The sequence below is a fragment of the Sphaeramia orbicularis genome, chromosome 17, assembly GCF_902148855.1.
Source record: "Sphaeramia orbicularis chromosome 17, fSphaOr1.1, whole genome shotgun sequence".
Lineage (NCBI taxonomy): Eukaryota > Metazoa > Chordata > Actinopteri > Kurtiformes > Apogonidae > Sphaeramia > Sphaeramia orbicularis.
In genome coordinates this window covers 17,224,211-17,230,210 of record NC_043973.1, presented here as the reverse complement: position 1 = coordinate 17,230,210, position 6,000 = coordinate 17,224,211, and positions in this window count along the sequence as shown.

The following is a 6,000-nucleotide window of genomic DNA, read 5'->3' as shown; positions in this document are numbered from 1 at the left end:
AAGGATTTAAAGTGATTATACAACAATAACTACGAAAATTCTCATGGGAATACATTTAGTGAACTATGAAACAGTCATGAAGTATTTTTGCTAAAATCTTGCACATTTTGATCTCTATCTCCTACTATTTAATTATAAATTGTACTTTTGTTTCTAATGTTACCCTGCAAATTAGGAGATTTAGATTAAAAATGTAGCCTATGTTAGGGTTTATGTGGAAAAAAATACTAAAGTAGAAAAATAAAACATCTTAGAAGTTACCACAATACAAGGTTTCTCCTTTTGGACTCATAAAGGTCAGTTTAGCAGTGATGGATGCATGTAATATAACCAATATAGTATAAATATGAGACACTTCCAAAATTTCCATTTCATGCAAAGTTATATTCAGCCATATTTGTTGAACAGCTTTATTTATTACTTTTCGGACCATCACCTTTCTGTACAAGTTGTAGTACTTTTGAATATTTACATAGATGATTGCAGCTACACCTGATTTTAATCATTTTCATCAAGCATCTGTGCATATATTTGTCACCTATAAGGAAATTCTCATTATTTTAAAGTAAATGATAATACATTTTTCTCTATGTAAAATTTGTTAAAATTTTAGAGTGGTTCAGAGACATCAAAGCCAACCAAATAAAATAAATCCATGCACACAACAAGGCAATAAATATATAAACTAGCGCATTGACTGCGTTGGGTTCTAGATCCTCTGATACAGTTCATTCCTTTACTTTCTTGGTGAATTCCACTGGCATTTTCAGTTGAATAACCTCTCAGCTGGCATGTCTGTTTCTGCACATGACATTTGACACCATGGCAACTTGGCCCTATTGTTTATCTGTTGTTAGGTAACCCTCTTCAAAGATGATTCTATGATTCAGGGCATAGAAATGTGATTGGCTATTGGGAGGCCATTGCATTCAAAATGTTGGTCCTATCAACATACCGTTTTCACTAGTCTCTTCCTTGACCAAAAATACATAAGTATGCCAAACTGCAGCAGTCAGCTCTTCCCAGATTTTGTGTGATGCCCAAGACACACAAACCGAGTCCACTTCCCTTATATAATATAGACTGACAATAAATTTCCATATGTTGAATTGAATATTTGCATAAATGACTGCAGCTACATCTGATCTGAATCATTTCCATCAAGCGTTTAAACATGTATTTTAAAGTAAATGATAAGCTTTTTTCTATATGGAACTTGTCAGACGTTTACAGGGTGTTTCGGAGACATGAAAATAAAAAGAAATTAAAAAGTCAAAGCAGTCAAGAAAAAACAAAATATATAAAACAATTTTCACTTTCATAAGGAAATTGTTTTAAAATGAATGGACTCGTGGTAAATCACAGATGGCAATAAATATACAAATTGACAATAGCCGTATATAGAAATAAATAATGAACTTTTTTTTTATCACCTATAAGGAAATCCATATTATTTTCAAGTAAATAACAATAAACTTTTGCTATGTGAAACTTCTCAAACATTACAGTGTGTCAGAGACATGAAAACAAGAAATGAAAAAAATCAAAGCAGTCCAAATAAAACAAATTCACACACATCCATGCACACAACAAGGCAATAAATGTAGGAATTGACAATACATTTATACTGAAATGAATATTTATATAGGCCTAGAAGACTGCAGTTATATCTGATTTTGCATATTCAACATTTAAACATTTACAGTAAAAAAAAAAAACTTTTTCTGTGTTTCTGTGTGAAACTTTATAGAAAAAGACAGAGATGTGAAAACAAAAGGAAATGAACTAATCAAAGCAATGAAAAATATCAAAATAAATAAATAAAAAATAAATGAAGACAATAAATAAATAAATAAATAAATAAGGCAGTGACTCCATCCATACACCATACATCCAGGACTGCCGTAGTTCTATAAACAGACAGTATTTGTGAGTATGTGGACCGGATCAGATCATATATGTCACAGGTGTCAAACATGCGGCCCGGGGGCCAAATCCGGCCCGCCAAAGGGTCCAATCTGGCCCATAGAATGAATATGTGAGATGCAAAAATTAAAATTACACAGAAGATATTAACAATCAATGGCGTCAAAATCATTTTAATTCAGGTTCCATATAGATACATACAGACCAGTTACATTTCAATTGGGTCAGACCAGAAAAATACTATCATAATAACCTAAAAATAATGACAATTGCAGATTTTATCTTTGTTTTAATGTAAGAAAAGTCAAATTACATGAAAATGTTTACATTAACAAACTATCCTTTTACAAAAAAAATGTGAATAACCTGAACAATATGAACAACGTGAAATGTATTGAGAAAAGTAAATACAATTTTATCAATATTATACCTGGTACTAAATGTTTGGTGTATTTGTAATTGTAATGTAAGTTGTAATACACCTGTGTAAATGATAAACTGAGGCAGAATATTGTTAAAACTGCACTTGTTTCTCTTCAGACATTTCAAGTTGTTCACGTTTTTCAGATTTTTAAGGAAATGTTGTAGATGTAAACATTATCATAATGTAATTTTACTTTTTTCACTGTTGTTATTTTACTGGTCCGGCCCACTCGAGATTATATTGGGGTGAATGTGGCCCCTAAACTAAAATGAGTTTCACTTTGTAAGACATCCATCATTTTTGGAGTAATTTATATTCTGATGTGGATTGGGAAAAAGTATGGTTATTACCAAGGAAGGTTTTTTATTTTGAATAAGGTGAGAGAGGTATCTTTAAAACTGTTACACAGCTGTTATCCAGTTAATTCAGCTTTAGTTAAGTATAAGATCAGTGTCGACCCTCTTTGCTCATTTTGTCATAATTCAGATGAAACATTAACTCATTTGTTTTGGGAACGTGCCTTTTGTCAAATTTTTTGGTGTGACATCAATCTTTTTTTAAATAGAAAGCTGGATATTTCTTTTAACTCAGTGCTTCTCAAAAAGTGGGGTGGGCCCCCCCGGGGGGGCGCGAAGGCTTGCCAGGGGGTGCGTGGGATCATTCCTAGGTGTTTATTTTTTCTTCAGGTTCGAACATGTAGCAGGTGGAACTAATGTTTTAGCGCTGGAGCATCCTGGACTCATTTTAGGGATGTACAACAAACAAATCTACTGTCATGGTGATCTGTCACTAGACTAGACAAAGAGTTTAGGTTTGGAGAGTGGACAAGGATTGGACTGGAAAAGAAAAATGTGCAATGTTTCTGTTTTTGCACAGTTTGTACAGTTTGCACTTTGATGTTCTCAGATGTGCAGCGTAAACGGGCTCATTGCAGCCTCTGATATTGTTAAAATGTTCATTTTTGTTACCAAAATGTGTTTGTTGTTCTAAAAAAAAAGTACCTTATTGTCATAGTTGTAAGATAATTACACATTTCCTATTTTTATTTTGAAAAATAATGTCTCAGGGAGCGGTCTTTTTGAGTCCATTTGTATTGTTCAATCAAAAATCTACGTTATTTTTAATTTGCACAGCAAATTATTCAAGGAAAAGCAAAAAGTATTCTTATGATATTGATGTTTCTTTCAATAAAAGTAATAATTGCACCACAGGTACAATGTTGTTGGGGTTGAGGGGGGCTTGGAGATTTTTCGTGCTCCAAAGGGGGGCCAGACAGAAAAAGATTGAGAACCACTGTTTTAACTTCTTCCCTTCATCTTCTCCCCCTCTCCCCCAGTCTCTATCTCTATCGCTCTCTCGTTTTCTCTTCCTTTACCCTCTCTCTTTAACCCCAACTGGTCAAGGCAGACGTCCATCCTCCAGGAGTCTGGGTCTGCTCCAGGTTTCTGCTGTTAAAGGGAAGTTTTTCCTCGCCACTGTCACCAGTCACAAGTGTTTGCTCCTGGAGGATTCTGTTGGGTTTCTGTCAATTGGCTTAGAGTCTGGTTTTGACCAACTCTATATATAAAGTGTCATGAGATAACTTTTTGTTGTGATCTGGCACTATATAAATAAAATTTGATTGATTGAGTGATTTGATTGGTTTTCCCCTGTAAGTCGCTTTGGAAAAAAGCATCTGCCAAATGCATAAATGTAAATATATATGTAAACTTCAAAATTGAAGATGTCTTATTTGGTTTCTTTATTACTGATCTGCCTACTCAGAAATTGTTTATTCTTAATCTCATTTCCTTATTAGCCAAATTTCATGTACACGCCAGCAAATTTGCCAATGAGAAACCCAGCTTTGTGGTCTTTAAATCTTACTTAAAATCCTACCTAGACACACTTAACTTTTGCACTAACCCTAAAGCTGTGAAGACTAAAGCCTTATGTGACGAATTTAACCCTTTCATGCATACTGGTCACTCCAGTGGACAGTTATTCTACGGCTGTTCTATTGTTTATTCATGGGTTTTGTTGTTTTAGTTCCATATAAGGACTTATATGCATCATCCAAAACACTGCAATTCATACAATTACTGTAACTTTGCTGTTCTTGATGAACCTGATCTGCAGTAACATGTTTTAGTGTAAATCAATTGCTAATTGGTATTAGACTGTAATTAACAAACAAATTATTATTATTATTATTATTATTATTATTATTATTTTGCATATCCTCCTGAGACCCAGCAATGCATTTTGTCCTCTGTAGGGGACAAAAGTTTGACAGTTTTACTTTAACCCTTTCATGCATGAATTATGAGAACCTTAGTCAAGATTTTTTTTTTCTGGAGTGTTTTTATACCTCCTTTGACATAAAAAAAAAAAAAAATTGCGATCAAGTTTTTTTTTTTTTTTTCATGGAGTTTCAAAAATGTCCATGCATTTAATTTTTTAAGTAAAGAAATATGTATTTAAAACCCAATATCAGAAAGTAAAATGAAAACAATGAAATAAAAACATTTTTATGGCTGCTAATTTGATGTTTTCTCACATTTCAACATACTCTAATGCTAGTTATTACCTCATATAATATGCAAAAAACAACTCTTTTTATCTAACAATTAACAGCTGATTTACACTTAAAACATGTTACTGCAGATCAGGTTTATCAAGAACAGCAAAGTTATAGTAATGGTATGAACTGCAGTGTATTATGGGATGTTGCATAAGTGTTCACTGTGTTGGCTCATATGGAACTAAAACAACAAAACCTATGAATATACAAGAGAACAGCTGGAGAATAACTGTCCACTGTAGTGACCACAATCCATGAAAGGGTTAAAATTGCTGTCCATTACAAAGGACATTCCATAAAAAAACAAAAACAATCAATAAATAAAAACAGTTTTAAAAATGTATCTGAAAAAACTGTTGCATTATGCAGTTTCCAATCAAGACAATTTTTTAATGTAAAAAAGCTAAAACTGTCCATTTCCTGGGTCTCAGGAGGATATTATCTCCATGAAATGAGTAATAACTAATATTAGAGTGTGATAAAATGTGAGAAAACAGTAGCAATTTAGCAATTAGTGGCATTAAAAATGCTTTTATTTCATAGTTTTCACACAGTATATCACTTTCTGATGATGATGATTTTTATATAAATGTTTCTTTGCTTCAAAACTTAAATGCATGGTGTCCAGCTGAGTGGACATTTTTGTAACTCCATGAAAAATACGTTCATAAATAAATAAATAAATAAAATCAATTGTTTTTTTCATGCCTAAAGAGGAACAAAAACACTCAAAAAAAAATATTGACTGAGGTTCTCATAATTCGTGCATGAAAGGGTTAAGTTGTAATTATTTATTTATTTATTTATTTACTTATTTATTTATTTATTTATTTTAATTTCTCTTCTTGTTTATTCCTTTACTTTTATTTATTTTATTTAATTACCTATAAATGTGTTTATATTTAATTTCTTCCTGCCTCACCTCCAGCATTATGTTTTTTTATGTTTTCTCCATGCCATGTTCTGTTCTATGTGTATATGGTATTATGTAAATAAAGTATGAGAAAAAAAACAAACAAACTAAAATGAGTTGGACACCCCTCATGTATGTGTTTTTGGTGTATTTTGGTGTCTTGTGGATCACGTG